This window comes from Danio rerio, chromosome 4 (genome assembly GCF_049306965.1).
Source record: "Danio rerio strain Tuebingen ecotype United States chromosome 4, GRCz12tu, whole genome shotgun sequence".
Taxonomy (NCBI): Eukaryota; Metazoa; Chordata; class Actinopteri; order Cypriniformes; family Danionidae; genus Danio; species Danio rerio.
This window is the reverse complement of record NC_133179.1, coordinates 6,432,630-6,456,755: the sequence shown is the minus strand read 5'-3', so window position 1 is coordinate 6,456,755 and position 24,126 is coordinate 6,432,630. Positions and strand designations below refer to the sequence as shown.

Here is a 24,126-nt window from a genome sequence, read left to right as displayed (position 1 = left end):
TAATTAAAAGGGTTATAGCTATATTTGTTATTTCGTTTTGTGTTAAACTTACATTAAGCAATGCTTTTTAAGGGATTATTAGGATGTTTATTTATTATATTTTTATTAGTATTCATGTATTCTTTTGAATAACACTGGATTAAAGACTCCTAAAAAGCTTTACTGCGCACTGTTAGCTCTGCGTCCCACATTTTAATAGTTTGTTGTTCATATTAATAAAGCATATCTAAAACAAGGTTCAATTCATCAAGCTCATAAGAGTCATAAGAGTCTTGAGTTTAAATCCCATTCATTCATTTCCTTTTTGCTCAGTCCCTTTATTAATCTGGGGTCTCCACAGTGGAATGAACCGCCAACTTATCCAGCATATGTTTTACACAGCGGATGCCCTTTCATCACACACACACATACATACACACTCATTCTCACACATACATTACGGACAATTGTAGCTTACCCAATTCACCTGTACGTGTCTTTGGACTTATGGGGGAAACCGGAGCACCCGGAGGAAACCCACACGAACACTGGGAGAACATGCGAACACAGAAATGCCAACTGACCCAGCTGAGGCTCAAACCAGGAACCTTCTTGCTGTGAGGCGATCGTGCTACCCACTGCGCCACCGTGATGCCTCCTATAGTTGTTTATATGTTAAATTGTTGGTATTATATGCAACAAGTGGCCCTAAATGCCAGCATGCAGGGTGAAAGCCACAGTGGCTTAGTGGTTAAACATGTTGTCTACCGATCAAGGTGTGATATGGGTTCAAATCCACCCAACTGAAGATTTTATTTACTTAAAAATTACATTTGTGTTAAAACTTCTCAAGAAGTCAAAGGTCTTTCTATGTGGAAAATGTCAGCTCAGATGTCAGAAGTAGGTCAGACAAGTAAACATTACATTGATGACTCATCTTGCACTACACCAAATCTGTCCAATCAAAATCGTTCTACAGAAACTCCGTCCCCCTAATGTTCACGTGACTGACTCAGCACAACAAACGCACTTTGTTTACTCTCCGCTGGAAATCTGACATCAGAAAACGCTTTTGTAGTGGATGTAAAGGCGTGTGGATGTGGAGGAGCGTCAGGTGAAAGATGTGCAGCAGACACGCGTGTATCGCCACTACTGCAGATCCGCTCTCACTGTCATTCAGCTGCAGAAGAGGAGGAGAGAGAGAGCAATGACTGAACACAAACACCACAGCAACATCACTACAAACTTTACAGCATAGACAAACTCTCAGGACTTGACACACAAGCGCTTCTTCACGCCGAAAGAAAGACACTTGCAGGTGAGTCGCGTTGCTCTCCATTTCTGCACTTAGTGTGGCTTTTCTTCGCTGTCTGGCTGTAATATCTGCTGTTGACTGACATTATGAGTCTGTCACTGAGCTGTCATCTGCTGGAGCTCAACTTGACGCCAGTAAAACAGTATGAACGTAATCAAATGTTGTCAAGGACTCAAAAATGTAAATCTGACAGCGAAGGTCGCTGATGCCGCCTAGTGGAGCAGATGGAAGCTGCGCTTTTCAGCTGAGCGTATACAGGGGTGGGTTTAGTGATTATTTGGGGGTCCTAAGCAATTCCAGCAATGGAGTCCAACACTCCTAAAATGCACCCTTTCTAATTTTATTTAATTTTAATTTACAGTTCAGTGAAGCAATCCAGAATCCACTAGAGCTGTGAAATGAATCAATGCAACTCAGAGTAATTAATGTAATTATTTATAAATGATGTTACTTTCCCGACAAAACAAAGCGTAATCTCACAGACATGTCTTAATTTTAGTTTATTTCTCTGTTAAAACAAAACACATATAATTTATAATATAAAACGTAATCTTGGCTAGTGGTTTTCAAACGTTTTTCATCAAGTATCACCTCAGAAAAAAATTGTCCCTCCAAATACCACCATGTTGAGCAGTATTGAAATACAGTAGCGTAGTAGGCCCAGTAAAGCAGCTACAGCTCTGCACAGTTTTAAAATGTGGCATATTAACTACTATTATTAATCATATTTATTATTATCAGCCATTTTAAACCTTGTCAATAGTTTAAACATTAAAACTGTACTGTGCTTATATGTAAAAATACAAACAAACTAAATAAAATGTCGACGTTTAAATTAAAATTTGCTTTTAAAAGTTTGTTTAAAATGAAAGGCTACTGTTCTTAAAAAGTAAAAAAAAAACTTTACTTAAATGTACAATGTTAACCTATAGTAACCTATTCATCAGCACCTGGAAATGTTGCTTGGACCTCATAAATATAGGCTATATGTCATCAAATTCATATAGAAACCATTTTTGATAAATTTTGAAATATATATATTGCATGTACATATGACATATTTGATTCCTCCGTGTACCACCAGAAGAAAGCCCACATGTGGTGGTACACATACCACAGTTTGAGAGCCACTGATCTAGGCTATCACTGACATCTTAAAGGTTACAAAGAAAATAATAATAATAATTTGAACATTAATAATACAATAATAATTTGAACATTGCCACCATTAAAACCAGCAAATATAATGGTGTTTTGGGGCTCAACAGTGCTAAAATGCACCATTAATATATTCATTCATCAAATTTATTTGTTTCAATTTATTCATTGAACTTTTTTTTATTTAGACTTTTTTTTACATCACATAAAACGTCTTTTCTATGTTCTAGCTTAATGCAATTGGTTCTCTTAAAATTGATTTACAATTTTGTTTTTTATAAATTTAAAACATATATATATAAATTTGGCAGCTGGACTGCTCTATGATTGGGGGGTCATAGACAAAATTTAGCAGATGTAATAATAATATTTTATTTTATGATATTAATATTACATAACATTAAATTAGTATAATATTATATTTTAAATAATATTTAATTATGTTAAAATTGTATTTGTTTGACTCTCACCATACAAAATATGATAGAAAACTATGTTAATTATTGTTTATAGGTATAATTTATACTTCTAGATTTATTGGAGGGCCCTAGATTTCCTTATTAATTAAATCCGCCCCTGGTTTATAAATACTGTAATATTATATGGAAGTATCCACATTTGATTGAAACGTGGTTTAGTTGCTTTCAAACTGATGGGCATTTTCCTAACATGTCCCACATAAAAAAAGACACAACAACAACAAAAAAACACGCAGTTATAGCAATTTATAGTAAATACTATTTATAATATTGAACTTCTATGTTGTTACTGAAACTTTTACGTCAAGCTGCTTTTACACAATCGACATTAAAGCACTATAGAAATAAACATGAATTAATTAATACTGTCGTAAAGCACTTTAATTAATCTATTGTGAAAATACTATATATTACAATGCACCACATATTACTTTATTAAAGCACACTACTATATTTACTACAGTTTATTGCAGTTAATACTATAATATGCTGTAGATTTTATTAACCAGTGTTGTAAAAACCATAATAAATCAAATGTATTTACTACAAATGAATGTAGTATTATTTTAATGTGGGTTTACTTGATTTGTTTAACCCAGTTAACCCAATGTTTGGATATTTTTAAAGTAACATTGATAACACATTACAGTTTATCAGGTCACTTTAGTTAATACTACAATTTGCTGTATCCTTGATTAATACACTTTGCAAATACCAATCGCTATAGCACTATTTTCAGGTGGGTTTATGTGATTTCATATGGAGGTTTTTGGTGTTTTTAAAGTGGGATTAATATCATACGATTGTTCAGATGCTATATTTTGTCTAATTTATTCTCAGTAAAGCACACATATTTATTTACATTAGTTAATCAGCCTTTGCTGCTTTAAAGCACACCCCTGCACAGCTTTAAGCATTAATAATAATTGACATTCTCCTACCATACAGGCTTATTAAGGTACGTTTATTTTATTTATAATAATTCCAATTTAGGTCAATTATGTTTTAATAAATAAAGCAACAAAAATGTGAAGAAAAGTTTACAATTGAAGATTTTTAGCTGACATATTTCACTGAAACTGTGCTTGATTCATTAAACCCAAGTGAATAAATACTAGAGCTCTGACATGAACACATAATGCAGGCAAAACAACAACACTACTGGCTCTTGATAATTCCTTATCGTTTATTAAATAGTCTGATCTCAGCTTTATTAGAGTACACACATTTCAGACAAGAAATATACAGCTAACAATAATTAATCATTTTGTTTGCATCACTTCAGATGATTATGATTATGCATAAGTATTCTTTTCTCATTGTAGTGCACCTGATTTGTGGACCACTGGTTCCAGTTCATCCACTATGTCCAGCTCTATTGGTAGGTGTATACATCACTTCACATATCTTTGCACTTTTACACTCAGCTATTTTTAGATATACAGAATTGTGCAATTGTTTGTTGTTTAGTAAATTATCATGCAAAACGAGTTTGTTAGTAAAATACTAAAAGTTAAATGCAAACAGTTGATCTGATGAAAATAACCAGCATTCTTGGAGCCAAATTATATCCTAAAACTGTATATATGTACAATAAGTGTAATTCATCAAAATCTCCACACGAGGGTGAAACCTTTCATTTCATTATTATAGATTGGCAGCAGTGCAGTTCACAGAGATGTCCACAGGAGGGCGAATATACTATAATAAGTCCATTAGATTTGCAAAAGTGTAATTCATAAATATTCCCACAAGAGGGTGAACTTTTTTATTTTATTTTCAAACAGTAGCAGTGCAGTTCACAAAAATCCCAACAGGAGGGCGAATATTTCAAATTGAGTAGATCTGCAAAGGTGTAACTCAGAAATATCTCCACAAGAGGGAGTACAGTTTAAATTCACTCAATTAGATTTGCAAAGGTGTCATTCAAAAACGTAATAGGCACATGAGTGTGCATTAATTAATGCATATGTAATATTAGTATATTTGTCTAATGTAAGATCAGATATTCAGTGTGTGTAATCTTGTGTTTATTTGTGTGTCAACTCTACAGGATCAGTGACGTGTTGTGGACTGTAAACCTGTTGAACAGAAGCAGAGACGTGTGGACAGACACTGACTGTACTGATGACGATCATCTGCTGCTGCACAGGTGATGTAGATCATGTGTGTGATTGTAACATTTGTGGGATGAAGGACCAACATTTTTATACAATTCATTTTAATATTTTTCAGGCTGCAAAGATGTATAACCCCTGCTGGACATTGCTCTAGACGACTGAACTGGTATCCCCCCTTCTTCAGGCGCGCCTCACACTCACTCACATCACAGAGATCTGGCTTGGATCAAGCCAGCAATCCCTTAAGCCGTGGGGCAGCGCTCTTACCACAGAGCCACAGATCTCCTGACTGAACACCTGCTGGAACTGATGTGTCAATGTTGACCTGTTTCAATAAAAAAAATTATAAGTCAGATTTGAACTCTTGTCTTTATGAGTCTCTTCCTCAGAGAACTTGTGTTTATCCCCTCACACACCAATAATATACACACCTTAATATTCATCATTTGAGTGTCCTTGTTGTATGAAAACACTGGAAAGTCAGCATTACCACTGACTGAGGTGGGATTTGAAACTGTCTCCATATCAGCAACACTGCATCATGTCTGATTGCGTCTCTCCAGGTGTTCACAAGCTTTTGTTGAATATAATAAGCTCAGTTTGCATTGGCCAAAGTGAGGTTTGAACCCGGGTCTCCTTGATCCAAGCTCAACACTTTATGACCTGCGCCACTGAGTCTAGATGGTGTATAAGATGTCAGAATAGGGCTTTATTACTATCTTAATTTTAAACAAAGTTTGGCAGATAATTTTTTGCAATTTGGGTCACAAAGGACCTTTGATAGTTGTCAAGTCCTGTGGTTCACTGCATAAGTGTCTGACTGCCATACAGAAGGGTGAAGGTTCGAATCCCACACTTTGCTTACTTTACTGTCATTTGATGGGATTCAGTCAGACAAAGTGGCCTTAGCAGCAAAAGAGCCATGATGGGCTAGTGGAATAACACATGTGTGATACATACGAGTTACGGCAGAGACTTGGGTACGAAACCCACCTCAATGAGTAACCTACACCAAAGACAGGAGAGTAATTGGTGCGGGAGCACAACAAGAATAAGCACTTTTGTTTTTTGTAACTGAATCAGCAGTAAAGAGCAGTAACAGGGCTTGGATTCGAACCCAGGTGTGCTGTGAGAACTTCACTTCTCAGGCTGTGTGCTCTGACCACTACACCATCAGCACACACACAAACCAACACTTCTTTCTCCAATGCGAGGATGACCACATTTACACACTTTGAAAAAAAAACTAAATAAGCACAAATAATTAATATTAAATGTTAAAATTAAATTAAATTATTCAAAATTAAAGTAAACTCCATCATATGCTAATATATTATTACATTTCAGTGTTCAAAATGTGAAAAACCTGCTTATTCTTCAATTAAACACATAAACCATATGTTAAATGATCTTACAGCTGCTTGTGGGGCTTTAAATGTCACTAAACACAATTAAACACTGTAAATATCATCATTTACCTCTAAAGTCTCATCATACTGTATTGAGGACTCTACACCAAATCTGGCCAATCACATGCTCTCTACAGAAAGTCCCTCCCCCAACAAACACGCGACAGAGCAGCAGCACAACAAACACACTTTCTGGACTCTCTACTGGAAATATGAGCTCATAAATACCTTTACTGGAGCTGTGAATCCGCCTGGATGTGGAGGAGTGTGTGGAGGAGCGTCAGCTGTTGAGAACAGGTCAAAGATCTGCAGCAGAAACACAACAAACACACGTGTGTATCTTCACTGCTGCAGAGGAGAGAGAGAGAGAGAGAGAGCAATGCCTGAACACAAACACTACAACAACATCACAACAAACTAAACCAACAGAACAAAGTCTCTTACAGGTGAGTCGCGTTACTCTCCATTTCTGCGCTTGGTGTGGCTTGTCTTCGCTGTCGGGCTGTAATATGTGCTGTTGACTGACATTATGAGTCTGGCACTGAGCTGTCATCTGCTGGAGCTCAACTTGACGCCAGTAAAACGGTGTACCTGTGTTGATCTGTGTCGCTGTTGTCAAAGGTGTTCAGGCTTAAAGAGCAGCTCGCTGATGCCGCCTACTGGAGCGGATGGAAACTGCGCTTTAATGCGCACACCTAACCCCACCTGTTACTGTGACGTCACTAGCTCCATTGAGTGCATTGTGTCTGACATTGTAAATCTGAGATATGCAGCTTCAGTTTACAAATCAGAGTCAGCATCCAGATACTATTGGAGAAAGACAGATCAAATCTGCCTGCTGCAGAGTTCACAAGATGTTTTTCATTCACTCGTTGCGTTTTCATACAGCTACAGAAATACGTATAATTCAAAACTTTAACGGCTTACTACAATATATGATCTTTAAAAAGCAGCCAGTCATCTTTATGAGGCGTTTATGATCATATTTTATTAAAAGTGTGTTTATTGAGGAGAGGCGCATTCATTACATACAGGCTAAATGATAATCTGGAGTGAAGAAAAGGGGAGAAAGTCACAAGCTTTACAGTACAATATTCATGTTTTGCATTTCATTTATTAATATTTGATGTCAAGTCTGTAATCATCGGCTTTTGGGAATTGATTTATGTTACATTCATATTTGTTTGATATTTTCACATTGTTAATCAAGAATTTGAGCTGTTTTTGAGCTCTGTGGCTGTGTGAGGATTTTCAGGCCTAAGAAATTCTTCCATTCGTAACTTCAAAAGCAATGCATTGGATTAGGTTATCTAGACTGTGCAGTGTTATTTTACATTTGATTATTCAGTCTCTGTACCCGAGTACTGTGAAGGGCGTCTCACACTTGATGGGCCCCTCAGTGCTGCAACGCGGCGTGCACATGACAGTTGGAGGTATCGCACACCAGACGCACACAGTGGAATGTTATTTAATAAGAAACGACTCAGATGTCTCTCTGTGCTGTGGCAGATATATGAACTATGTCCTGACTTGTAGCTGGGCGCCATGAGCAGCCGCAGACTTGCCGCCCGTGTGCATACTCTGATAGAAAAGGCGCATCCAGTGTGCGAGCCCCTTGAGACTCTTGAGAAAACAGTAAAACACAGATTATTCCATCTCTATCTTCTTCTCCACTGCATTTATCTATGCCTGTAGATTGTTAATTAAATTTATGCAGATGCTCTCCCCAACAGAATCATCCCAATCCATCTAAAATGATTAATGCTGTACACATAGAGCCGTTCAGGTCATCTGGGGTCCGTTCTTCGTACCTCGCTTAAATGATCTAAGATTATTTGGCAGATCCTGGATCTTTTAATCTTGATAACTGATCTCTCGCTAATTTGGTTCTTCAAACAAGTTCGCGAATCAGATTAGAATGTCTGGATGAACTGATCTGAGATCGCTGCGTGTGTTGTGAAGTACAGATCTATTAATCCTCAAAATCATGATCAGCAATGCAACGATTGGCTGACGGCACAGCAGCGTAATGACATCATCTGATTAATATTCAATTATCCATGTGAGCAAAATTACATCAAATTAGCAGTAAACGGCTTGTTAAATATGACACGCAATAACCTTCCACATTTGTTATGAGCTGCAGGCTTTACACTTTCATGCGTCAAGAGTATTCATCATGTATTTCAATGCAAATCAGTGTATTTAGCTCTACATTTAGAAAAGATTTTCTTTATTATAGTAGACTTTTCTTAATCGGTGTAAATAATAACTGGTTGTTTACAAAAGCATTTTGATATTGGTAAAGGCGTCTGCAACTTTTGTGAAGCATCAAATCACTGGCATATTAACTATCAAAACATGTTTATGACTGCATAAATGTATTATTGCTTTAAAAAAGTCACATATTGTGCATTTCTATTATACACAATTTGTACTAAAGTGATCTAAGAAGTTCATATCAATAAGTTTTCTATTTGCACCAGAAGGTGGCCGTCTTTGTATTTTCATTTCGAGGGTGCAGATTGCATACGTTTTATTAATATGTATAACTTTATTTATTTTATTAATGACTATAACTTTATATATATAGTTAAAAAATATCTACCATTTTCCCACGTGTATATAACTACTACTGTAAGAAAATATCAGAATTCGGAACACTTTCTGTATTATCTTTGCTTGAACTGAGCCGATCTAATCCTGTTTATATGAATTGAACCTGCTCCTGATCAGGTTTGACCTAGCAGAACTGTTGCTATGACAACAACTCTCGGATCAGCTTTGAAGAACGAAACGATCCTGGATCGTGTCAAATCGTCAATATCCAAATCCAGCTAACTGAGTAATCCACGTACGAAGAACGGACCCCTGGTGAATTTGTACTCGTATCACAATATAAATAACAGAAAACTAAATATCACAACGTGACATATTTCCAATATCGTGCAGCTCTACAAAGAACCACCTGTTTCATCCTCAAGGCTGTTTCTTGTACTCTCAGCCGTCTTATTGGAAACTGGTTAATACTGGTGTAATCTACATGCAGACTGGCAGCTGCTGCTACACAGAAAGTCTCTCCTGCACACAAAGGAAATGACTTTAAACAGAATTAACACATAACATGACAAATAACTCAGGAAACAGTTGTTTCCAATCCAGCAGGAATCCAGATCCACTCGAGAGCTCTCCATGACCTCTGACCTGGCTTAGTAGATCCTGAAAACAGATTTGACAGAGACGGACGCTTTAACTGAACACATCACTACATTAGGTCATGTTTAACTTCATTCACTGATCAAAATCATGTCAAAGATTAAAAACTGATTCAAATAATCGTAATAATAAAGTCAACAAGAACAGATTTTGATCTTTCCTGGAACAGATGAAGACAGAAAACGACTCGCTTCAACATGCAGCAGATCTGTGCTCACGATGACCTCAGTTTACTGTCTCGCTGTCATCTGAAGATCCCCATAAAAACTGTCTAATGTTTAGCATTTGATATTTCTTTATTTAATAATAATTTCCTTTTTTGTTTAAACCTCAAGACTTCCTGCTTCCTTTTACACATTAAAATGTTTGTGGTTGTCAGCATCAGTGGATGAAAATGAACACGACTACAGCTGCGCCACAGAAAGATGAAATCTCAGTGCTTTACATTTGCTGAGCTGAAGTTCAGGAAAAACATCAACACATTCTTTCAAATCAACACATCTGCAAAGGTGTAATTCAGGAAAATCTCCACAGGAGGGCGACATGTTTAAACTCATTCAATTGGATTTATAGTGGTGTCTTACACCAAAATCACCACACGAGGGCGAATGTTTTAAATTCATCAAATTGGCAGTGGTGTAATTCAGAAATATCTCCACAGGAGGGAGAAACTTTCCTTATTTTAGAGCGGCAGCAGTGCAGTCCACAAAAATCCCCACAAGAGGGCGAATATTTCAAATTCAGTAAATTCAAGATTTGCAAAAGTGTAGTTCAGAAAAATCTCCACAGGAGGGCGCAATATTTGATACTGATCTAATATTTGTCTATTTTTAGATCAGATATTCAGTGTGTGTAATCATGTGTTTATTTGTTTGTCTGCTCTACAGGATCAGTGAAGTGTTGTGGACTGTAAGCCTGTTGAACAGAAGCAGAGACGTGTGGACAGACACTGACTGTACTGATGATGATCATCTGCTGCTGCACAGGTGATGTAGATCATGTGTGATTGTGTGTGTGTTTGTCTTGCACATGTCGGTTACCATCATTTGCTTTGTGGAGGGTCACTCCTCTAGAAAGTAAATGATGGTAACCGAAACAGGTGGGGAAGGGACGAAGGTCCAGAATTTTTATACAGTTCATTTTAAATTTTTTGGCAGGCTGTAAAGTATAACCCCTGCTGGACACGGCTCTGGAAGCTCCAGGGGGAGACCGAACTGGTATCCCCCCTTCTTCAGGCGCGCCTCACACTCACTCACCATTCACACATATCGCAGAGTTCTGGCTGGGACCGATACCAGCAACCCCTGAAGCCGTGGGGCAGCGCTCTTACCACAGAGCCACAGATCTCCTGACTGAACACCTGCTGGAACTGATGTTGGACTGCTGACCTGTGTGTGAGCTGATTCAATAAAACAAGATAAATGTCAGATCTGAACCCTTGTCTTTATGAGTCTCTTCCTCAGAGAACTTGTGTTTATTCACTCAACCATCATTAGTTTCACATCAGCGTCCATCATCAGGAGCTCCTGGTGAACATAATAAGCTTTAGTTGGACATTAGCCATAGTGAGGTTTGAACCCGGGTCTCCTTGATTAAAGCTCATCACATTATGACCTGAGCCACAGAGTCTAGATGGTGGAGTAATTATCTGAATGGGGCTTTATTACCAATTTCATCCTGACCAAGGTTTGGCAGATATTTCTTTGTATTTTGGCTCACTAAATCATTATCACCAAATGTCAAGCTCTGTGGCTCAAAGGATGAGCTTTCGCCTGCTATTTAGAAGTGTGAAGGATCGAATCTCATTTCTGCTAGATCGAGATACAAGTCAGACGTGAACTCTTGTCTTTATGAGTCTCTTCCTCAGAGAACTTGTGTTTATTCACCCATCATGGGTTTCACGTCCATCATCAGGAGCTCCTGGTCAATATAATGAGGTCAAGATGGACATCAGCCATAGTAAGGATTGAACCCGGGTCTCTTTGATTAAAGGTCAACACATTATGACCTGAGCCACTGAGTCTGGATGGGGCAGCAGATGTCTGAATGAGGCTTTATCTATTTCTTAATTTCAACCAAGATCTGAGATAAATTTCTTTCTAATTTGGCTCACAAATAAACTATTGCCAAAAGTCAAGCCCAGTGGTTCAGTGGAAAAGTGTCTGGCTGCCATTCAGGAAAGGGAAGGATCGAATCCCACACTTGTTACAACTACATCAAGTCTCTCTCAAAACTCTCAATAAGACCAATTTGAAGACATCAACATTCAACAATCTCAGTGGCTCAAGTCATAAAGCAATGTGTTTTCATGCAGGAGACCTGGGTTCAAATCCCACTATTGCTTACTTTACTGTCATTTGATGGGATTCAGTCAAACAAAATGGCCCAAGAAGCAGGAAAGACATGATGGGCTAGTGGATAAACACACACTTTCAGTGAAGACAAGATTACAGCAGAGACTTGGGTACGAAACCCACTTCGCATGTGTGGATCACAGCAAAGTAATCGGTGCGGGAGCACAACTGAGTATAAATGCTTTTGTTTTTTGTTCTTGAATCAGCAGTAAAGAGCAGTAACAGGGCTTGGATTTGAACCCAGGTGTGCTGTGAGAACTTCACTTCTCAGGCTGTGTGCTCTGACCACTACACCATCAGCACACACACAAACAAACACTTCTTTCTCCAATGTGAGGATGACCACATTTACACACTTTGAAAAAAAAAACTAAATAAGCACAAATAATTAATATTAAATGTAAATTATTCAAAATTAATGTAAACTGCATCATATGCTAATATATTATTACATTTCAGTGTTCAAAATGTGAAAAACCTGCTTATTCCTCAATGAAACACATCAACCATATGTTAAATGATCTTACAGCTGCTTGTGGGGCTTTAAATGTCACTAAACACAATTAAACACTGTAAATATCATCATTTACCTCTAAAGTCTTCTGATACTGTACTGATGACTCTACACCAAATCTGGCCAATCACATGCTTTCTACAGAAAGTCCCTCCCCCAACATACACGCGACAGAGCAGCAGCACAACAAACACACTTTCTGGACTCTCTACTGGAAATATGAGCTCATAAATACCTTTACTGGAGCTGTGAATCCGCCTGGATGTGGAGGAGTGTGTGGAGGAGCGTCAGCTGTTGAGAACAGGTCAAAGATCTGCAGCAGAAACACAACAAACACACGTGTGTATCTTCACTGCTGCAGAGGAGAGAGAGAGAGAGCAATGACTGAACACAAACACTACAACAACATCACTACAAACTAAACCAACAGAGCAAAGTCACTTACAGGTGAGTCGCGTTACTCTCCATTTCTGGACTTGCTGTGGCTTGTCTTTGCTGTCGGGCTGTAAAATGTGCTGTTGACTGACATTATGAGTCTGGCACTGAGCTGTCATCTGCTGGAGCTCAACTTGACGCCAGTAAAACGGTGTACCTGTGTTGATCTGTGTCGCTGTTGTCAAAGGTGTTCAGGCTAAAAGAGCAGCTCGCTAATGCCGCCTAGTGGAGCGAATGGAAACTGCGCTTTAATGCGCACACCTAACCCCACCTGTTACTGTGACGTCACTAGCTCCATTGAGTGCATTGTGTCTGACATTGTAAATCTGAGATATGCAGCTTCAGTTTACAAATCCGAGTCAGCATCCAGATACTATTGGAGAAAGACAGATCAAATCTGCCTGCTGCAGAGTTCACAAGATGTTTTTCATTCACTCGTTGCGTTTTCATACAGCTACAGAAATACGTATAATTCAAAACTTTAACGGCTTACTACAATATATGATCTTTAAAAAGCAGCCAGTCATCTTTATGAGGCGTTTATGATCATATTTTATTAAAAGTGTGTTTATTGAGGAGAGGCGCATTCATTACACACAGGCTAAATGATAATCTGGAGTGAAGAACATCATGGGGAGAAAGTCACAAGCTTTACAGTAAATATTCATGTTTTGCATTTCATTTATTAATATTTGATGTCAAGTCTGTCATCATCGGCTTTTGGGAATTGATTTATGTTACATTCATATTTGTTTGATATTTTCACATTGTTAATCAAGAATTTGAGCTGTTTTTGAGCTCTGTGGCTGTGTGAGGATTTTCAGGCCTAAGAAATTCTTTCATTTGTAACTTCACAAGCAATGCATTGGATTAGGTTATCTAGACTGTGCAGTGTTATTTTACATTTGATTATTCAGTCACTGTACCCGAGTACTGTGAAGGGCGTCTCACACTTGATGGGCCCCTCAGTGCTGCAACGCGGCGTGCACATGACAGTTGGAGGTATCGCACACCAGACGCGCACAGTGGAATGTTATTTAATAAGAAACGACTCAGATGTCTCTCTGTGACGTGGCAGATATATGAACTATGTCCTGACTTGTAGCTGGGCACCATGAGCAGCCGCAGACTTGCAACGCCGCTTATCTATGCCTGTAGATTGTTTATTAAATTATGCAGATGCTCTCCCCTACAGAATCATCCCCATCCATCTAAAATTATCAATGCTGTACACATAGAGCCGTTCAGGTCATCTGGGGTCCATTCTTCGTACCTCGCTTAAATGATCTAAGATTATTTGGCAGATCCTGGATCTTTTAATCTTGATAACTGATCTCTCGCTAATTTGGTTCTTCAAACAAGTTCGCGAATCAGATTAGAATGTCTGGATGAACTGATCTGAGATCGCTGCGTGTGTTGTGAAGTACAGATCTATCAATCCTCGAAATCATGATCAGCAATGCAACGATTGGCTGACGGCACAGCAGCGTAATGACATCATCTGATTAATATTCAATTATCCATGTGAGCAAAATTACATCAAATGAGCAGTAAACGGCTTGTTAAATATGACACGCAATAACCTTCCACATTTGTTATGAGCTGCAGGCTTTACACTTTCATGCGTCAAGAGTGTTCATCATGTATTTCAATGCAAATCAATGTATTTAGCTCTACATTTAGAAAAGATTTTCTTTATTATAGTAGCCGTTTCTTAATCGGTGTAAAGAATAACTGGTTGTTTACAAAAGCATTTTCATATTGGTAAAGGCGTCTGAAACTTTTGTGAAGCATCAAATCACTGGCATATTAACTATCAAAACATGTTTATGACTGCATAAATGTATTATTGCTTAAAAAAAAGTCACATATTGTGCATTTCTATTATACACAATTTGTACTAAAGTGATCTAAGAAGTTCATATCAATAAGTTTTCTCTTTGCACCACAAGGTGGCCGTCTTTGTACTTTTATTTCGAGGGTGCAGATTGCATACGTTTTATTAATATGTATAACTTTATTTATTTTATTAATGACTATAACTTTATATATATAGTTAAAAAATATCTACCATTTTCCCAAGTGTATATAACTACTACTGTAAGAAAATATCAGAATTCGGAACACTTTCTGTAGTATCTTTGCTTGAACTGAGCCGATCTAATCCTGTTTATATGAATTGAACCTGCTCCCAATCAGGTTTAACCTAGCAGAACTGTTGCTATGACAACAACTCTCGGATCAGCTTTGAGGAACGAAACGATCCTGGATCGTGTCAAATCGTCAATATCCAAATCCAGCTAACTGAGTAATCCACGTACGAAGAACGGACCCCTGGTGAATTTGTACTCGTATCACAATATAAATCACAGAAAACTAAATATCACAATGTGACATATTTCCAATATCGTGCAGCTCTACATAGAACCACCTGTTTCATCCTCAAGGCTGTTTCTTGTACTCTCAGCCGTCTTATTGGAAACTGGTTAATACTGGTGTAATCTACATGCAGACTGGCAGCTGCTGCTACACAGAAAGTCTCTCCTGCACACAAAGGAAATGACTTTAAACAGAATTAACACATAACATGACAAATAACTCAGGAAACAGTTGTTTCCAATCCAGCAGGAATCCAGATCCACTCGAGAGCTCTCCATGACCTCTGACCTGGCTTAGTAGATCCTAAAAACAGATTTGACAGAGACGGACGCTTTAACTGAACACATCACTACATTAGGTCATGTTTAACTTCATTCACTGATCAAAATCATGTCAAAGATTAAAAACTGATTCAAATAATCGTAATAATAAAGTCAACAAGAACAGATTTTGATCTTTCCTGGAACAGATGAAGACAGAAAACGACTCGCTTCAACATGCAGCAGATCTGTGCTCACGATGACCTCAGTTTACTGTCTCGCTGTCATCTGAAGACCCCCATAAAAACTGTCTAATGTTTAGCATTTGATGATATTTCTTTATTTAATAATAATTCCTTTTTTGTTTAAACCTCAAGACTTCCTGCTTCCTTTTACACATTAAAATGTTTGTGGTTGTCAGCATCAGTGGATGAAAATGAACACGACTACAGCTGCGCCACAGAAAGATGAAATCTCAGTGCTTTACATTTGCTGAGCTGAAGTTCAGGAAAAACATCAACACAAACTTTCAAATCAACACATCTGCAAAGGTGTAATTCAGGAAAATCTCCACAGGAGGGCGACATGTTGAAACTCATTCAATTGGATTTATAGTGGTGTCTTACACCAAAATCACCACACGAGGGCGAATATTTTAAATCCATCAAATTGGCAGTGGTGTAATTCAGAAATATCTCCACAGGAGGGAGAAACTTTCCTTATTTTAGAGCGGCAGCAGTGCAGTCCACAAAAATCCCCACAAGAGGGCGAATATTTCAAATTCAGTAAATTCAAGATTTGCAAAAGTGTAGTTCAGAGAAATCTCCACAGGAGGGCGCAATATTTGATACTGATCTAATATTTGTCTATTTGTCTATTGTTAGATCAGATATTCAGTGTGTGTGTAATAATGTGTGTTGACTCTACAGGATCAGTGACGTGTTGTGGACTGTAAACCTGTTGAACAGAAGCAGAGACGTGTGGACAGACACTGACTGTACTGATGACGATCATCTGCTGCTGCACAGGTGATGTAGATCATGTGTGATTGTGTGTGTGTGTTTGTCTTGCACATGTCGGTTACCATCATTTGCTTTGTGGAGGGTCACTCCTCTACAAAGTAAATGATGGTAACCGAAACGGGTGGGGAAGGGATGAAGGTCCAGAATTTTTATACAGTTCATTTAAAATTTTTTGGCAGGCTGTAAAGTATAACCCCTGCTGGACACGGCTCCGGAAGCTCCAGGGGGAGACCGAACTGGTATCCCCCCTTCTTCAGGCGCGCCTCACACTCATTCACCATTCACACATATCGCAGAGTTCTGGCTGGGACCGATACCAGCAACCCCTGAAGCCGTGGGGCAGCGCTCTTACCACAGAGCCACAGATCTCCTGACTGAACACCTGCTGGAACTGATGTAGGACTGCTGACCTGTGTGTGAGCTGATTCAATAAAACAAGATATATGTCAGATCTGAACCCTTGTCATTATGAGTCTCTTCCTCAGAGAACTTGTGTTTATTCCTGGTGAACATAATAAGCTTTAGTTGGACATTAGCCATAGTGAGGTTTGAACCCGGGTCTCCTTGATTAAAGCTCATCACATTATGACCTGAGCCACTGAGTCTAGATGGTGGAGTAATTATCTGAATGGGGGTTTATTACCAATTTCATCCTGACCAAGGTTTGGCAGATATTTCTTTGTATTTTGGCTCACTAAATCATTATCACCAAATGTCAAGCTCTGTGGCTCAAAGGATGAGCGTTTGTCTGCTATTTAGAAGTGTGAAGGATCGAATCTCATTTCTGCTAGTCTGAGGTACAAGTCAGACGTGAACTCTTGTCTTTATGAGTCTCTTCCTCAGAGAACTTGTGTTTATTCACCCATCATGGGTTTCACGTCCATCATCAGGAGCTCCTGGTCAATATAATGAGGTCAAGATGGACATCAGCCATAGTAAGGATTGAACCCGGGTCTCTTTGATTAAAGGTCAACACATTATGACCTGAGCCACTGAGTCTGGATGTCAGCAGATGTCTGAATGAGGCTTTATCTATTTCTTAATTTCAACCAAGATCTGAGATAAATTTCTTTCTAATTTGGCTCACAAAAAAACTATTGCCAAAAGTCAAGCCCAGTGGTTCAGTGGAAGAGTGTCTGGCTGCCATTCAGGAAAGGGAGGGATCGAATCCAACACTTGTTACAACTACATCAAGTCTCTCTCAAAACTCTCAATAAGACCAATTTGAAGACATCAACATTCAACAATCTCAGTGGCTCAAGTCATAAAGCAATGTATTTTCATGCAGGAGACCTGGGTTCAAATCCCACTATTGCTTACTTTACTGTCATTTGATGGGATTCAGTCAGACAAATTGGCCCAGGAAGCAGGAAAGCCATGATGGGCCAGTGGATAAACACACACTTTCAGTGAGGACAAGATTACAGCAGAGACTTGGGAACGAAACCCACTTCGCATGTGTGGATCACAGCAAAGGAACAGCTGAAAGCAAAGTAATCGGTGCGGGAGCACAACTGAGTATAAACGCTTTTGTTTTTTGTAACTGAATCAGCAGTAAAGAGCAGTAACAGGGCTTGGATTTGAACCCAGGTGTGCTGTGAGAACTTCACTTCTCAGGCTGTGTGCTCTGACCACTACACCATCAGCACACACACAAACAAACACTTCTTTCTCCAATCTGAGGATGACCACATTTACACACTTTGAAAAAAAAAACTAAATAAGCACAAATAATTAATATTAAATGTAAATTATTCAAAATAAATGTAAACTGCATCATATGCTAATATATTATTACATTTCAGTGTTCAAAATGTGAAAAACCTGCTTATTCTTCAGTCAAACACATCAACCATATGTTAAATGATCTTACAGCTGCTTGTGGGGCTTTAAATGTCACTAAACACAATTAAACACTGTAAATATCATCATTTACCTCTAAAGTCTCCTCATACTGTATTGAGGACTCTACACCAAATCTGGCCAATCACATGCTTTCTACAGAAAGTCCCTCCCCCAACATACACGCGACAGAGCAGCAGCACAACAAACACACTTTCTGGACTCTCTACTGGAAATATGAGCTCATAAATACCTTTACTGGAGCTGTGAATCCGCCTGGATGTGGAGGAGTGTGTGGAGGAGCGTCAGCTGTTGAGAAAAGGTCAAAAATCTGCAGCAGAAACACAACAAACACACGTGTGTATCTTCACTGCTGCAGAGGAGGAGAGAGAGAGAGCAATGCCTGAACACAAACACTACAACAACATCACTACAAACTAAACCAACAGAACAAAGTCTCTTACAGGTGAGTCGCGTTACTCTCCATTTCTGCACTTGCTGTGGCTTGTCTTCGCTGTTTGGCTGTAATATGTGCTGTTGACTGACATTATGAGTCTGGCACTGAGCTGTCATCTGCTGGAGCTCAACTTGACGCCAGTAAAACGGTGTACCTGTGTTGATCTGTCGCTGTTGTCAAAGGTGTTCAGGCTAAAAGAGCAGCTCGCTGATGCTGCCTAGTGGAGCGGATGGAAACTGCGCTTTAATGCGCACACCTAACCCCACCTGTTACTGTGACGTCACTAGCTCCATTGAGTGCATTGTGTCTGACATTGTAAATCTGAGATATGCAGCTTCAGCTTACAAATCCGAGTCAGCATCCAGATACTATTGGAGAAAGACAGATCAAATCTGCCTGCTGCAGTTTCATACAGCAAAAAAATACGTATAATTCAAAACTTTAACGGCTTACTACAATATATGATCTTTAAAAAGCAGCCAGTCATCTTTATGAGGCGTTTATGATCATATTTTAATAAAAGTGTGTTTATTGATGAGAGGCGCATTCATTACATACAGGCTAAATGATAATCTGGAGTGAAGAACATCATGGGGAGAAAGTCACAAGCTTTACAGTACAATATTCATGTTTTGCATTTCATTTATTAATATTTGATGTCAAGTCTGTAATCATCGGCTTTTGGGAATTGATTTATGTTACATTCATATTTGTTTGATATTTTCACATTGTTAATCAAGAATTTGAGCTGTTTTTGAGCTCTGTGGCTGTGTGAGGATTTTCAGGCCTAAGAAATTCTTCCATTCGTAACTTCACAAGCAATGCATTGGATTAGGTTATCTAGACTGTGCAGTGTTATTTTACATTTGATTATTCAGTCTCTGTACCCGAGTACTGTGAAGGGCGTCTCACACTTGATGGGCCCCTCAGTGCTGCAACGCGGCGTGCACATGACAGTTGGAGGTATCGCACACCAGACGCGCACAGTGGGATGTTATTTAATAAGAAACGACTCAGATGTCTCTCTGTGACGTGGCAGATATATGAACTATGTCCTAAATTGTAGCTGGGCGCCATGAGCAGCCGCAGACTTGCCGCCCGTGTGCATACTCTGATAGAAAAGGCGCATCCAGTGTGCGAGCCCCTTGAGACTCTTAAGAAAACAGTAAAACACAGATTATTCCATCTCTATCTTCTTCTCCACTGCATTTATCTATGCTTGTAGATTGTTTATTAAATTATGCAGATGCTCTCCCCAACAGAATCATCCCAATCCATCTAAAATGATTAATGCTGTACACATAGAGCCGTTCAGGTCATCTGGGGTTCGTTCTTCGTACCTCGCTTAAATGATCTAAGATTATTTGGCAGATCCTGGATCTTTTAATCTTGATAACTGATCTCTCGCTAATTTGGTTCTTCAAACAAGTTCATGAATCAGATTAGAATGTCTGTATGAACTGATCTGAGATCGCTGCGTGTGTTGTGAAGTACAGATCTATCAATCCTCGAAATCATGATCAGCAATGCAACGATTGGCTGACGGCACAGCAGCGTAATGACATCATCTGATTAATATTCAATTATCCATGTGAGCAAAATTACATCAAATTAGCAGTAAACGGCTTGTTAAATATGACACGCAATAACCTTCCACATTTGTTATGAGCTGCAGGCTTTACACTTTCATGCGTCAAGAGTATTCATCATGTATTTCAATGCAAATCAGTGTATTTAGCTCTACATTTAGAAAAGATTTTCTTTATTATAGTAGCCGTTTCTTAATCGGTGTAAAGAATAACTGGTTGTTTACAAAAGCATTTTCATATTGGTAAAGGCGTCTGCAACTTTTGTGAAGCATCAAATCACTGGCATATTAACTATCAAAACATGTTTATGACTGCTGAAATGTATTATTGCTTTAAAAACGTCACATATTGTGCATTTCTATTATACACAATTTGTACTAAAGTGATCTAAAAAGTTCATATCAATAAGTTTTCTCTTTGCACCACAAGGTGGCCGTCTTTGTACTTTTATTTCGAGGGTGCAGATTGCATACGTTTTATTAATATGTATAACTTTATTTATTTTATTAATGACTATAACTTTATATATATAGTTAAAAAATATCTACCATTTTCCCAAGTGTATATAACTACTACTGTAAGAAAATATCAGAATTCGGAACACTTTCTGTAGTATCTTTGCTTGAACTGAGCCGATCTAATCCTGTTTATATGAATTGAACCTGCTCCCAATCAGGTTTAACCTAGCAGAACTGTTGCTATGACAACAACTCTCGGATCAGCTTTGAGGAACGAAACGATCCTGGATCGTGTCAAATCGTCAATATCCAAATCCAGCTAACTGAGTAATCCACGTACGAAGAACGGACCCCTGGTGAATTTGTACTCGTATCACAATATAAATAACAGAAAACTAAATATCACAATGTGACATATTTCCAATATCGTGCAGCTCTACAAAGAACCACCTGTTTCATCCTCAAGGCTGTTTCTTGTACTCTCAGCCGTCTTATCGGAAACTGGTTAATACTGGTGTAATCTACATGCAGACTGGCAGCTGCTGCTACACAGAAAGTCTCTCCTGCACACAAAGGAAATGACTTTAAACAGAATTAACACATAACATGACAAATAACTCAGGAAACAGTTGTTTCCAATCCAGCAGGAATCCAGATCCACTCGAGAGCTCTCCATGACCTCTGACCTGGTTTAGTAGATCCTGAAAACAGATTTGACAGAGACGGACGCTTTAACTGAACACATCACTACATTAGGTCATGTTTAACTTCATTCACTGATCAAAATCATGTCAAAGATTAAAAACTGATTCAAATAATCATAATAATAAAGTCAACAAGAACAGATTTTGATCTTTCCTGGAACAGATGAAGACAGAAAACGACTCGCTTCAACATGCAGCAGATCTGTGCTCACGATGACCTCAGTTTACTGTCTCACTGTCATCTGAAGATCCCCATAAAAACTGTCTAATGTTTAGCATTTGATGATATTTCTTTATTTAATAATAATTTCCTTTTTTTAGTTTATACCTCAAGACTTCCTGCTTCCTTTTACACATTAAAATGTTTGTGGTTGTCAGCATCAGTGGATGAAAATGAACACGACTACAGCTGCGCCACAGAAAGATGAAATCTCAGTGCTTTACATTTACTGAGCTGAAGTTCAGGAAAAACATCAACACAAACTTTCAAATCAACACATCTGCAAAGGTGTAATTCAGGAAAATCTCCACAGGAGGGCGACATGTTTAAACTCATTCAATTGGATTTATAGTGGTGTCTTACACCAAAATCACCACACGAGGGCGAACGTTTTAAATTCATCAAATTGGCAGTGGTGTAATTCAGAAATATCTCCACAGGAGGGAGAAACTTTCCTTATTTTAGAGCGGCAGCAGTGCAGTCCACAAAAATCCCCACAAGAGGGCGAATATTTCAAATTCAGTAAATTCAAGATTTGCAAAAGTGTAGTTCAGAAAAATCTCCACAGGAGGGCGCAATATTTGATACTGATCTAATATTTGTCTATTTTTAGATCAGATATTCAGTGTGTGTAATAATGTGTGTATTTGTGTCGACTCTACAGGATCAGTGACGTGTTGTGGACTGTAAGCCTGTTGAACAGAAGCAGAGACGTGTGGACAGACACTGACTGTACTGATGACGATCATCTGCTGCTGCACAGGTGATGTAGATCATGTGTGATTGTGTGTGTGTTTGTCTTGCACATGTCGGTTACCATCATTTGCTTTGTGGAGGGTCACTCCTCTAGAAAGTAAATGATGGTAACCGAAACGGGTGGGGAAGGGACGAAGGTCCAGAATTTTTATACAGTTCATTTTAAATTTTTTGGCAGGCTGTAAAGTATAACCCCTGCTGGACATGGCTCCGGAAGCTCCAGGGGGAGACCGAACTGGTATCCCCCCTTCTTCAGGCGCGCCTCACACTCACTCACCATTCACACATATCGCAGAGTTCTGGCTGGGACCGATACCAGCAACCCCTGAAGCCGTGGGGCAGCGCTCTTACCACAGAGCCACAGATCTCCTGTCTGAACACCTCCTGGAACTGATGTTGGACTGCAGACCTGTGTGTGAGCTGATTCAATAAAACAAGAATATATGTCAGATCTGAACCCTTGTCTTTATGAGTCTCTTCCTCAGAGAACTTGTGTTTATTCACTCACCCATCCTGGGTTTCACATCAGAATCCATCATCAGGAGCTCCTGGTGAACATAATAAGCTTTAGTTGGACATCAGCCATAGTGAGGTTTGAACCCGGGTCTCCTTGATTAAAGCTCATCACATTATGACCTGAGCCACAGAGTCTAGATGCTGTAGTAAATATCTGAATGGGGCTTTATTACCAATTTCATCCTGACCAAGGTTTGGCAGATATTTCTTTGTATTTTGGCTCACTAAATCATTACTACCAAATGTCAAGCTCTGTGGCTCAAAGGATGAGCGTTCGACTGCTATTTAGAAGTGTGAAGGATCGAATCTCATTTCTGCTAGATCAAGATACAAGTCAGATCTGAACTCTTGTCTTTATGAGTCTCTTCCTCAGAGAACTTGTGTTTATTCACCCATCATGGGTTTCACGTCCATCATCAGGAGCTCCTGGTCAATATAATGAGGTCAAGATGGACATCAGCCATAGTAAGGATTGAACCCGGGTCTCTTTGATTAAAGGTCAACACATTATGACCTGAGCCACTGAGTCTGGATGTCAGCAGATGTCTGAATGAGGCTTTATCTATTTCTTAATTTCAACCAAGATCTGAGATAAATTTCTTTCTAATTTGGCTCACAAATAAACTATTGCCAAAAGTCAAGCCCTGTGGTTCAGTGGAAGAGTGTCTGGCTGCCTTCAGGAAAGGGAAGGATCGAATCCCACACTTGTTACAACTATATCAAGTCTCTCTCAAAACTCTCAATAAGACCAATTTGAAGACATCAACATTCAACAATCTCAGTGGCTCAAGTCATAAAGCAATGTGTTTTCATGCAGGAGACCTGGGATCAAATCCCACTATTGCTTACTTTACTGTCATTTGATGGGATTCAGTCAGACAAATTGGCCTAGGAAGCAGGAAAGCCATGGTGGGCTAGTGGATAAACACACACTTTCAGTGAGG

General features: G+C 38.8%; 1 protein-coding gene and 4 long non-coding RNA genes across 8 annotated transcripts in view; 2 read left to right on the top strand and 3 right to left on the bottom strand.

The window, feature by feature from the left end:
• Nucleotides 1–1,435, bottom strand: part of tfec (transcription factor EC) — an 80,895-nt gene extending 79,460 nt beyond the window's left edge. The window contains exon 1 of one of the 2 annotated variants that reach the window (XM_073946142.1): nucleotides 458–1,435. The gene's annotated coding sequence lies outside the window, so the exon portion shown is untranslated. The remainder of the gene's footprint in view (nucleotides 1–457) is intronic. The other variant, XM_073946143.1, reaches the window with a different exon arrangement.
• Nucleotides 974–17,089, top strand: LOC101885758 (uncharacterized). The gene is made up of 8 exons (XR_012401770.1): nucleotides 974–1,297; nucleotides 4,257–4,312; nucleotides 4,985–5,083; nucleotides 5,167–6,906; nucleotides 10,564–10,662; nucleotides 10,834–12,991; nucleotides 16,548–16,646; nucleotides 16,820–17,089. It is a non-coding gene; the product is annotated as an uncharacterized lncRNA (long non-coding RNA).
• LOC137491512 (uncharacterized) lies at nucleotides 4,096–7,063 on the bottom strand. Of its 2 annotated transcripts, none has more exons than XR_012401782.1 (3): nucleotides 6,905–7,063; nucleotides 6,689–6,808; nucleotides 4,096–5,376 (listed from the first exon to the last, which is right to left on the bottom strand). It is a non-coding gene; the product is annotated as an uncharacterized lncRNA (long non-coding RNA). The 2 variants fall into 2 exon arrangements; XR_012401783.1 differs by having other exon boundaries at nucleotides 6,689–6,805.
• On the bottom strand, nucleotides 10,994–13,148 carry LOC141381566 (uncharacterized). 2 transcript variants are annotated; one of them, XR_012401771.1, is made up of 3 exons: nucleotides 12,990–13,148; nucleotides 12,780–12,899; nucleotides 10,994–11,075 (listed from the first exon to the last, which is right to left on the bottom strand). It is a non-coding gene; the product is annotated as an uncharacterized lncRNA (long non-coding RNA). The 2 variants fall into 2 exon arrangements; XR_012401772.1 differs by having other exon boundaries at nucleotides 12,780–12,857.
• Nucleotides 17,090–18,653: 1,564 nt separating the features above from the next.
• Nucleotides 18,654–23,119, top strand: LOC141381577 (uncharacterized). The gene is made up of 3 exons (XR_012401805.1): nucleotides 18,654–18,948; nucleotides 22,575–22,673; nucleotides 22,845–23,119. It is a non-coding gene; the product is annotated as an uncharacterized lncRNA (long non-coding RNA).
• Nucleotides 23,120–24,126: the final 1,007 nt, after the last annotated feature.